This window comes from Leuresthes tenuis, unplaced genomic scaffold (genome assembly GCF_036924035.1).
Source record: "Leuresthes tenuis unplaced genomic scaffold, fLeuTen1.0.hap1 SCAF_6, whole genome shotgun sequence".
Taxonomy (NCBI): Eukaryota; Metazoa; Chordata; class Actinopteri; order Atheriniformes; family Atherinopsidae; genus Leuresthes; species Leuresthes tenuis.
This window is the reverse complement of record NW_027325360.1, coordinates 4233509-4246030: the sequence shown is the minus strand read 5'-3', so window position 1 is coordinate 4246030 and position 12522 is coordinate 4233509. Positions and strand designations below refer to the sequence as shown.

General features: G+C 39.6%; 1 protein-coding gene and 1 long non-coding RNA gene across 2 annotated transcripts in view; one reads left to right on the top strand and one right to left on the bottom strand.

The window, feature by feature from the left end:
• Positions 1-12522, top strand: part of prdm6 (PR domain containing 6) — a 114908-nt gene that overhangs the window by 28472 nt on the left and 73914 nt on the right. The gene's annotated exons all lie outside the window — the stretch shown is intronic.
• LOC140309075 (uncharacterized) lies at positions 7517-7934 on the bottom strand. The gene is made up of 2 exons (XR_011916352.1): positions 7874-7934; positions 7517-7679 (listed from the first exon to the last, which is right to left on the bottom strand). It is a non-coding gene; the product is annotated as an uncharacterized lncRNA (long non-coding RNA).

Here is a 12522-nt window from a genome sequence, read left to right as displayed (position 1 = left end):
ACACTAGATTCTTGTGGTTTATGCAAACATAATTATGTTTTTTTTACTATTTCCAATTGGAAATAAATTTATATTCCTTTACAACCTTACAGAGACCACTCCATGACCCAGGCTTACTCCAAATAGTCTAATTTAAGAATGTATATGCATCACAGACAGATCAAACCTCTGAATGGCCTGGAGATACGGTGACCCTATGCAGACTCTCCAGCTTCTTCTCATATAATCTAATCTAACCCTAACCACGAGCTCTTAAACGCCTCACCATTAAACTATTCGTGAGTGGGAGCAAAGAAGAAAGAATGGTGGAAAACATGTCTGATGGATCCCGATCACAGGGTCTCCATGAGTCAGCGGTTTAATGCCGTCCTATATTTCATCAGATAAGCTGCGTCAACCAAAAAGGTTAAATTTGACTTTAGTTGGAAAAAAACCATCAAAATCAAGACAATTATTTTAAATTTTCTCTAATATGTTGCATCAGGAAGAAAACAACAAACTTGCTCTGTTAGCCTCTTAGAATAATTACAATAAAGTTCAATCTGTACAAAGAAAAAAACAAATATAGATTTGTGAGAGCTCAGTTTGATCACAGTTAGTGTCTGAAATGAGACTGTTTTCACTGGACAGTTTATCGAAACAGTAAATCAAGTTAAATATGTCGTAAAATACAAGTTTGAGGGCTCAGGTCACAAATCACTGCACTCAAAACAATGAGAAAGTTCAATCAGAGCAACAAAAAAGGGCAAAAGTCTCTCTCTCGTCATTAAGTTGTGTTTATTGTTCGCTGATGCAGTTTTTTTTAAAACATCATCAGGTTTTCTTTTAAAAACATATGCCCAGCTGATGTAATTATGGTGGGCTTCATACCGTCTGTGTGTTACAGACATAACACACGAGTGGGTATCTCCTCATATACGACCACATTGACTGTAAATCCAAGATGTCCGTCCTCATATTGCTGTTTCCCATCGCTGTCTTCTTTGGATCTGAAGAGATGTCTGTTTTTCTTTTCATCCCCGTATTATATTTCTCCATCCTCAACCATATCGGAGCACAGTTTGTTCGTTGCGTAACCCAAAAAATGAGTCAGAGTTGCCTGATGTTAAAACATTACTTCTGCCTGCTACATTTTCCCGGGCCAAAAGAAACTCACAAGCAATCATTACCCCACACAGTTTGACAATCGTTTGCATAGACAAAAAGGAAAAAAATAAAGTTAAAAAACATGGTCATGATCCAGATTTTCCATCTTTATTGTAAAACTGCTGCATTTTGTGCTCTGCATCAATTTTGCAGACCATGATGTAGCTTATTGGTGATCAGGGTGCCTACATGACCTTGTCTTGGGCTGTGGCTCAGTGGTTACAGTGGGTCCAATAACCAGAAGGTTGGCAGTTCGATTCCCACTCTCACGGCTCAAAAGATTGGTGAACTGACAGCTGGAGGGGTGGCAGTCCACCTCCTTGCCACGGCCGAGGTGCCCTTGACCAATGCACTGTGCTCCCTGGTTGCTGTGATTGGCTGCCCACTGCTCTAGTGTGTATGGCTATGAGTGTGTGACCCTAATTTAGATGTTAAATATTCTGTCATAAGTCTGAGATGCAGAATTAGGCAGGTGGTTTGTGCATAAGTAGAAATTCTGTGATCCACTTGTCTCTATACTTATTTCATCTTGTTATGAAGGAAGACATCTAAAAACGATGTCACTGATAAGACAAGACAAGACTAAAGACTTGATTATATCAAACATGTCGGATTCTGTTGAGAAAGACCGCCTTAAAACAGCCTGGACTGAGTTTTATGACCAGTTGTCCGGCCAGTTTAAGGCGTCCACATCCTGGACCGGCTGTTGGAGAAGTTACACAATCCTGAATCAATAATCAATAATCAGAAGAAGAGCTGTGTTGCAGGACATGTCTAAACATTTAATACAGATACAACTTATCTGCAGTGGATAGAAAGAGTAAATAAAAAAAGACCAAAAATGTGATTTGGTCCAATTCCCATTTTCCTCCGTAAACTAAGAGATATCTGCAGGTTTTAAGACTTTTCAAACATCATGAATATTTTTCAGGCTTTGCAGCCATAACTAAAGTTTAAAAAAGGCTTTTTTTCATTCAATTAAATCTATTTATTCATGTCCACAGCACCAGAACCATGAAATTACGTTTTTAATAAATAATTTTTCTATTTTTTTTCCAATTTTAACCAATTAACGACACATTTAATTATTCAATGTTGTTTTATTTATTGAATTGTGGCACTTTTCTCCCCTCCATAAACATGCATTAGTTTGAAAGGTTAGTTAGTTAATTGATTAATTAATTAGTTTTCTGTGAGACGGCAGCAACAACAAACTGGGAACCTCTGCTCCAGATTATTAATTTAATCATTTTCTGATGCTTTTTTAAAATGTTAGTTTGTGTTAAAGAATTAATAAATGATGAAGAAGGCATAAAACTGTTGTGCTTCCTTCTAGATCATAACATCCCTGCTCGTTTGATCAAACACAACAGCCTGAATTTCACCAGTTCTATAGGGAGCATTTGCTGCTAATCTGCTATAGGCTACCTAGCTTCTAACAGCAGGGATTTGTTTGATGTCTCTCGTTGTTATAAGAAAATTTAGCAGCTGTCACAGTTTAGATAAACACTCTCAAATGCATTAACGGTAATAACTCTGTTAGAGCATCAAAGTTATCCTCTAAAAACACAAATTAGATGAAAAAGTAGTGCTAGCTGCCACTAAAACAGACCACGCTAGCAAGCTATTACTAGCTGAGAGCAGTCACTGCAGATTTTGCTTTAACAGTTTACCTGATTGATTTTCACCTAAATTATGAACATTTATTATATAATAGTTTCACATGGAAAACATCAGGTTATATTCTGGTATCAGTTATGAAGTTCCTTCATTTTAAAGTTGAAGAGCAGTGTCCCGCTTTAGCACACTTGTTAAGGCAGCTGGTGGAATAGCTATTTTTTGTCCACAATGCTACTGTATAAAAAAAAACTCTACTTCAATGTTACTTGATAGTAAATCAACTTCTTCATCATTACAGTAATAATTTGGTATGATGAAGGATTTCCTTTGTGCTGCATGTTTTTCTGAAGCAGCTATTGGACTAATTCCCAGTAAGTTGCAGAGTCTCCCAAAGTAAAAGTGTACCAGCAGCGTATGTTTTTACAGAAACTGAGCGAGGCAGTTTCTCACTCTGGGCTCGAAGCGGCGGCCTCCCGCTCCGATCCTCCAGGCCGTCCTGATTGAAAAGAATGTGCAGTAAAAACAGGCGGGCCGCCCCGATGCTCGCGGCTCTGACCTCGTCCTGCAGGGTTTTACTGTAGTTTTCTTTTGGACGCTTCAGAGACCAGACGAGCCGTCAGAGCAGAGTCAGTGAAAACAGCAGCAAACATGAAAACTTCAGAGCAGTTTGAGGAAAATATTTAGTTAGTGTGGGATGTTGATGGGACACGAGAGGATTCAGAAAAATTCCAAAGCGCCTTTTGGTGTCTTAGCTATTTTCTTTGACTGTGTGTGTTTGTCAGTGTGTCCATCATTGTGTTGCTCTCTGCAGGATTCCCATTGACTCTGTGTTTGCAGTGGTTTGTGGTCACAGCGTCCAGTCAGGGCTTTGATATGTTTTCTTGTCTGATGTCATTATTTAATGTTTGTATGTTCTGGGTTTTATTAAAGGCCTTGATCGCCTTTGACATCGCGCTCTGATTACATAATCATAGATGGTTTATGTCAAATTACATGTGACGGTTTTCAGTATTTTTATCTGTGGAATTTATGAGTAAAGCCGTGATGATATGATGTAAGACAGAACATGTAAAAAGTTATTTTTTATTATTTTTCTGTGATGGTAAACCTCTTTGAGTGTTTGAGCAGAAAACAAAGCTTAATCTTTTCTGACATTTTTTTATACCGAACAGTCGACTGATTATGAAAACAAATGGAAATCAGACATATTGATGTTGGATATAATTGCTGGCTGCATGTAAGAGTTGTTTTGATGGATTAAAGTTGTCAGTCTTGAAGATTTCTACTTAAAAACACTGAAAAAAGAGCCAATGTGAAACTGCAAAACAAGTTACTTAAAAAAAGGCAACAATATAAAGGTTTATATTCTGGTTCTGGTTCGGTCCATCCTGGTGTTTTTCTCATTAATTGTGTCTTCAACTTTGTCTCATTGTAAATATAAATTCGGACCCAAATTACACCCATTAACCCTTGAAATACATCATTATCATATGAGAAAGCAGACAGGACATAACCTGAGAGCTCACCAAACTGATACTGTTGTGATATAAAACACCTATTTTTCCTTTATCTGCAGCCTCTGAGAGCTCGTACTGATCCCTGTTTTAGGCACAATCTTGTCACGAGTCAAGTGTTGAACAGCTCATTATGTGACATATATTCAGACGTAGGAGGACCCAAACAAATCATGAATGATTTGTTGTGTTTATTGTGTTTTTCTGGTCTTGCTGACCACTCAAAGTGTGTTGTTCTATAAGCCTCGTCTATTCAGCACTTCTTAACTGTTATTTTCAAAAGTCTGCGCAGTACTTTCTCTCTCTTACATGTGTCCTTTGTAATGTGAAATGTGGACTTTATGGGATCAAACCACCAGCTTTTCAACTGACCGGTGACTGTTTTACCTTCTGTGTACCAGCAGTTTTAACAGGTTGTCTGATCAGCTTTGGTGGTTCATTGTGTTTTGCACCATGTAAGAAAAGGATCCATTTTCCTCTCAATAGATTGTTTTTTTTTTGCTTCCTGTCTGTGAATCAGTTGTCAGTTCTGTTTGAGAGAGGGCCCTGATCGCTGGGATAGTCTCCAGCCCCCCCGCCACCCAACAGTTGGATTAAGCGGGTATAGAAAATGAACGGATGGATGTTATAAAGGACATAATGTGTCACCTTTCATGATACAGAGCCCCTAACTGTCACGACAGCCATCACGAACAATGAAATGAGGTGTTAACGCAGGAACCACTCATTCTTAAGCTCAACATAATCATCTGGTGATCTCCAGGAACTAAAACTCATGATCTTAAGAAAACAAAAGGTAAAGCTAAATACGCCAACTTATTTTGCACTTTTGAGCTTTGTTATCTCTAGATAACAGAATAATTCAATTGTGATGTTAAGATTATATCAAAATAAATCATTTCTGGCCAGGGCTCTCTTAGCTTCAATACTTTTGGCTTACATTGAGCTAAATTTAGTGTAAAAGAGAAAAATGTATTAACTTATTTGAAGACATTGATTAAGTGTTTGATTTCAGCACAGATTTAACCAGGAATTGAAGGATTATGTGCAGTTCTTGCAACCTACCGAGTTAAACTGTCACAGAGGAGAGAGTGGCATCATAAACTTTCATATTTCTGATTACGAGGAACACTTTGTCTGTTTTTTTACTTATTGATGACTAAATGAGGGCTACGAGTAAACACAACGTTCAGAGTCTCAGGTTTGGCTTTGATTTTCTTCTCGAATTCCTTTACTCTTCAACTTCTTTTAGTATTTATTTGTCAAAAACCTGTGTTTTTGACCTCCAGGTTAGACTACAGCCGTCATAAAACCACCACTCAGCCCGTTGGTGTTTGGTTAAACCCACTCGATGAGTCGGGTTTCGCCCTGTGTGACATCACCCTTTGGGCATGGTAGCTGCGGGGGCTTGAGAACAAAGACTGAGGTTTTCCATCAGGATAACATGCGTGTGTAGTCTGTTCATAATCCAGCAGCATGTTTGATCTGCTTGTTTTTCTAGAGTCAGAACCACTGGTTGTTTCCTCTTCTGTCGGTTTCTGTAGCAGCTTCACCTGCTGTGATGAACTTCAGTACAAACAGTTGCATGTTTTCTCCGTGTCACACGTTTTAACACATGTTCAGATTCATGTCAGTGTGTTGTGTTTACATGCTTTGAAATATACACCACCTTCTTTTAACCGTCTTTTATAATCGTCTATGTTCTTTAATCTCTTTATTTATCTACCCACATGAAGCAAAGGATGACATTTAACCCTTTAGTTTGAAAAAATTAGGATTGTTAATAGCATTTCTGAGAGGTCAGGATCTTTTTTTTGAAAGGTTGAGGTAATCGTTGACATCCATCAGTGGTTCTGATTTAAGTTTAGGGTTGAATTAAACAGTTTCTCTTTTGGAAGAACATTAAATAATCCAGTCATCCTCACATAGTTTTATCTCATAGAATGATTTAAATCTCAGTGTCTGCAGGTTGATAAACATCTGAAGCATCCTCATGATGTGAAATGGTCAAAGCTCTGGTTTGGGTCGTTAAGACAGCTGGTGAAGGGTGGAATGAGCCAAGCAAAGCAAACTCTATTGATTTAACAGCCATTCTGTGCAGGAAGAAGAGGGAAAGAATGCAAACACCAAAGAGGAGGAACACTTAAAAACATCAAGTGTGAAAACTAAAGATGAAGACAAAGAAAATAAGTGTGGTTGAAGGCGTGAAGAGGCAGTTTAGCCCACTTTTTCCATCCAGGAAAGCCACGATTAGAGAACTGCGTGTTCAGAATATCTCACAGAGCTGAGGTTTTACAGTTTTAGATTGTACACTGATAATGTCTTGAAGGGAAAGTGGTGAGTTTCTACAAATTAAATTGTATAAACATAATTTTTTAAAGCTATGAAATTGGTACACAGACTTGAGTCAACCTTCACAGAGGAGACATTTCCATCAGAGCTATTCAAACTGCTCCTCCTGTTTCCAACAAACACAAAAACACCTCAATCTAACTAAATAAAAGACAGTCAGAGCATAAAAAGCTTTGTCCTCTTGCAAAGTAGACAGTAGTCAACGTGTTTTTTTCATTTGAAGTTGGAAGTTTCCAGTAGGAACCATCAACAAGCATGACTCCAAAATCCAACATGGCTGCCAAGTACCTGAAAAATAGGTGATAGCTGCAGAAATAAACTGTTAATTAGCACTTATTAGCACCCACAGAGCTGTCCAACCTGTCAGTGAACATGCAGCACATGAAAATGCAGCATAAGACTCAAAACTTCAAGGTTCAGTTAAATGATAGAAAGTCTGAGGAGGTTGTTTTTTACCCAGGTTATCCTCAGTAGGTTTAACAATCCTCTTAGAGCCACTGTTGTCCAATCCTCTGACCCAGGCAGGAATTTGGGAACCATGTTTGATTCAGATCTTTGACACACAGATAGATTTAGTGGTAAGATTTGTGGAATACTGATAAACTGAAATCCATTATTTCCGGTTATGACTTGAAGACATTTGCTCTGGCCTTAATCACCTTAAAGGCTGGATTATTGTAACCACTTGTACCTGAGCACCATTCAGTCTCTTTAGCCCGTCTGTGGCTGGCTCAGAATTTAACAGCCAGACTCTCTACTGGTACCAGAAAAAGAAAAAGTATCGCTCTGATACACTCTGAAACGGGTTCATCTTGGTCTGGTCTGTCCAGAACACCTTTTTCCAGAACTCTGCAGCTCCTTCCAGGACTTTTTGGCAAACTGAAATGTGTCCATCCTGTTTTTGTGGCTAACTTTCGATTAGCATGTTGCTGTGTAGCCTCTGCATTTCTGTTCATGAAGTCTTCTGTGGATAGTCGTCTCTGAGAAAGACACTCCTGCCTCCTGAAGACTGGTTCTGATCTGTTGGACGGACCTTTGAGGATTTTTCTTTACCACAGTGAGTCTTCCTTGGCCTACCAGTCCCTTTGCGATTGCAGAGCTCACCAGTGCATCCTTTCTTCTTGATGATCTTCCAGACAGCTGATTTTTGATAATCCTAAGCTTTGACCCATGTCTCTGGTGGTTTTATTCTTGTTTGTCATCCTCATAACGGCTTCCTCATGTTGCGCAATGGTAGATACAGACTGAAACACACCTGAGTAACCACAAAAACCTGGAAGCCAGCTGTCCCAAACAATATGGAGCCCTGACATTAGGGGGACTGCGGATAAACACTGTTGTTATTTCTTCATGGTGACCTCATATGATGACAATAGTGTATTTTCTGAATTTCCAGCTACGGGAACATGATTTGGTCAGGTTTCTCGGTGTATCTTATTGTTAATTATTGGCAAGAATTTCACCTTTCTTGTGAGGTTACACTAGAGACAGACAGGAAATGTGAGAAAAAGACAGAGGCAGTGATGTGGCGAAGGAGTTGAGCCACATTCACCAACTGACTCTCAGGAGTAACCGCTCAGTCTCCCCAATATGGATATTCTTTAAGATGGAAAAACAATTTAAAAAAGTGAAAACAAACCAGCCATCATGTGTGCACTTGTCTTATTTTAGCACAGTTTCTGTGACTCATGTAACTAAACATTTGTGTTCAGATAAGAAAGGTCTGTGAAGGTGGTTTTAGTTTGCAGGCGGAGCAGAACAGATACTGGAACCTGAACGTTTCAGGCGGAAAAGCAGTAGTAGGGATGGTTGTTTGTCCTGGTTGTGATCTCCATCTAACTCTCCAGCCTTATGTCACTGAAAACATCCTGGAAAACAAATCAGTCAGCTGTACCTGCTCCAAATAACTCACAGTTTGGTGTGTGTGTTGAGAGTGGAGCTTCAGCAGCAGCTCTGTTGCACGGCGTGGAGTCGCAGCTCAGGTGAGCGAGGAGGCTGGCAGATTGGAGGTTGTGTTGGTAGCTGGTGGTACCCGGTCCTGTAGGTGTGTCACGCTCTGCTGCTCCTCTCAGCTCCTCACTGTTGTGTGAGAAAGCAGCAGCTCTGCCTCCAGAAGGGAATGTTCTTCTGTTGACGTTGAGGTGAATCGGCGTCGGTTATCTAAATATTATCCGTTTCTCTGAACGATTATTACTCTCAGATTTATGAGTCGGCTCGGCCGCCCGCTGAAAACACAGTTTCAGACGGGGAAGCGGCGCTGGCTGCGTGTGGAGGCCCCGACTGTTGCTTTTGGGCATGACGGCAGCGACGGTGATGGCAGCGATGGCGGCACGGTTTATTAGGCTTACTGCTGAAAAATGAACCACTCGGTGACATATTGTGTTTAGGAAAACTGAAAGATTTGATGGACTGAATACCAGCATGTCAGAGTGGATGAATGAGGAGCACTGTGGCTTTATTTTCATTTTCTTTAACCTTCACTTCAATACAGCTGGCAAGCCCAACAAACGCTGTGGTTACGGAAGATTTAACATTTGGAGTGACAACGATGAGGAGAATCAGATGTGAACAAAGGTGGTACCTCGCAGAACAATAAACAAAGATGGGAGAAAGAAGATGGAAACAAAGAGACAAACTTTTATTTTTAGGTTTTATGGAAACTTTTCTCACAAGTTCCCAAAAACTGGTGCTATAAATGTCACATTACATGAAACACTGAAGCTACCGAGACTAAAATAGACAGCAAATGTTCTGAAAAACCAAAACCAGGCTCCAAAAGAGGCTGAAAAACATTCTGAAAGAGCTACGTAACAGTATAAACACCACTTAGAGGTCAGAAACTGCTGAAACTAAATGTAACAGGGAGCTACAATACAGGCACAGGTAACATAGTACCTCATGTGATGATCCCAGCGTGCAGCACAGTGTAACGGCCTTTTATTTTGACCGTAGTCGGTCCATGTGAGATGTCTTTCCAGATAAAAGCTGGTGCTGGTTGTCACACATTAGTAAAAAGGCTTGTGACCAAAGATTCATCAGATTTTGAACACAAGCTTTGTCTCCTCTTGTTGTTATCGTCTTCTGGCAGACGGTGAGATTAGCTGAAGGAGGAGGAGGAGGAGGAGAGAGGTAGATGAAGAGAGCAGATAACAGAAGAATTAGTGGAGCTTCATTGATTAGCTGTAGAACGGAAGCGTTTGAGCATTGATCAGCTCTCAGGAGCAGTTTTACAGATTTGGACTGAAAAAGAGAAACAGGACGAAGAAGAAGAAGCAAACTGTTGGTTCAGTAAGAGAAGATGGAGCTGATGTTCACTCTTTAGTGAAAACCTGACAGACATTTAAACACATTAACTGAGAGTCTGAATGTTTTCTGAAGCAGCTGATTGGCTGGTTTAAGAGTTAAGGTCAGATAATCACTCACAGATAAGTTAAACCTCTTTGATTCGTAGTGCTCAGCATTCCTCTCTCTGTAGATGCTGATCTATTCACTTCAGTTCACTTCAAAGATACAGTCCAATTCAAGCCGATTACAATCCAGTTCATTGTAATAGAGTCGTTATCCAATCAAATCACATCAATAACATTCAAAATTAGTCCAATTCATACAGAGCCAATTAAAGAGAAGATGCCGAGCTGAGGAAACCAACAGATTGCATCGATCTTATCGTCTCTTTTCCCATCGCTCGTGAACAAGATGCTGAGATATTCCAGATAGACTCTTCCTCTTCACCTGAAATATCGCACTCGAGAGCAAACTTTGAAGTCTGAGCTAGAAGCCCTGAGGTTCCACCTTTCATTCATGCCCATGAAAATCAGGAGAAAATCATAGAGCGACGCAGTCAGAGACTTGAATGTCAGCTGCTCCTTAGCAATTTGAAGGTGCCATTAAAACAGAGAGGCCGTATCTCTAAAACTTTTAGGAGTTTTAGATGTTATTTTTTACTCTTGATTCTGACTTTGTCTTTATTTCAAATAACGAATGAATGAAAAACCACATTTTTGCATTGATCGTAGGTCATCCTCAGCATTCGTGTTTATTATACATAAATAAACTGTACATTCGTGACTGAAAACAGTGCTTAAACAAGTTTTATGGTTTTCTGAGGTCTTAACAGACCTTTAAGACATCCAACACATCTGCTTTGTTTTCTGTGCGCGTGTTGAAAAGCTCATTAAATCATATAAACTTATATATCCAGCCATTTGTATATTTTTATATTCATTTTAGATTATGGCAGTTTCAGTGCTTGATACAGCTGAGCTCGCTCAGTCACTTACTTCCTCTGCTGAACGGTCCTAAAATACACTCCTGTGTGTGTTATTGTACATAATCCTGTCTGTGTGTTAGCTTGAGTGTCGTAACACCTTCAAACATGATAACTCACAGCTGCATTAGTGACACGCAGACACTGATAAACTCACACACACTCGTCATACACACATCGTGAAGCAGCCATTTACATGCCAGCGTTGGTCCAGAGCTGCACTCAAGTGTTTTTAGCTGATAACTGGACCACATTCCTGTCTGCATTAATGCGTCTCTGCTGCATCTGCTCGGTCCAGACAAGGAGAAGATTTACTCTCTGTAATTGGGTCAAAGGGTCAAAACACTGTTGGTATATTTCAGACACACTCAGTCACACACACACTGTTGGTTGAGGTTGTACAGATCTATGAGTGAAGAGTGTGTATTCAGCAGATAACAAAAACTATCAAAAACTGGCATTTCAGTCATTTTAAATGAAATATTTCACTGTGAATTTGTTTTTTAAAGAAGAATATTTTCTCTTCTTGATTGTGATTAATAGATTGTCGGTCCTAATATCGGTTTAATTAAAAGCTACAGCTGATTAACTGGGACCAGAAGCTCGTCCCAAAGGTGACAACGTCCACCTGCTGGGCCACATGAATCTGTCAACACGTTAAAGGTGACATATTCAGTAAAAAATCCCTTCTTTCTGGTCCTGGGAGCATAAATTAAGTCACCAGCAGGTGTGAAACTCCCCAAAAACACAACCCTGGTATTTTATGTCCAGATGTCCAGGTAACATTACAAATAGACTAAGACCCATAACTCCAAAAATACCAAGAACGCAAAGAAGAAAACAGAATAAAAAAAAACAAGGCAAAGAAATCTAAGCCAAACTCACAAAATAAAATGGAAAAACCACAAAAAGTGAACAAATATCTTTATTTGGAGGAGCTTGTGTGTGGACAGTGACAGAGTAAGTGAAGTACTGACCTCGGAGATCAATGACTGACAGAGATAGCTGTAATCCACTCTTAAAAGCACACTGCTGTGTGTGTGTGCACTAATCCTGCCTCTTACCTCCAGTCTTCTGGCTCTTGTAAACGTGAAGAGGCCCATGCAGACAGATTGGACTCTTTGACATCACTTTTGTTCTTTAACTCTCTTCAGCAGCTCTTTAAGTTGAATCTAATGTGTGGACAGAAGTTCCAACAATGCAGTCTGCAACAGATAAACGAACTTCTGACAAAATTAGATAAACAAACCTCTGAATCCTTTCTCTGTTCCTCTGTCACGCTGCAGAAACCCTCTGGTTTTCCTGTTTTTCTTTCACTCATCGTGTTTTTGGGCTGTTTGTTTTACGTGTGCACGTGGGTTGGAAGAATAAGGAGAGAAAAGATTCAGAAAAACATGTATTTTACACCTCTGTTGGGAAATCTAGCTCATTATAGGTGAAAGTTTTGCTTTATGTTCATTATTCAGGTCATTGTTGGTGCTGGTGGAGTGTTGGAAAATGCTTTTATAGCTTTTTAAATATATCAGCACCATTTCCATCTGAGATGTGTCTGTTTACATGTGCAGATGTGTGTGTTTAAACACATACGAGCAGACATATTAATCTTGCTAATATTGTTTTAAC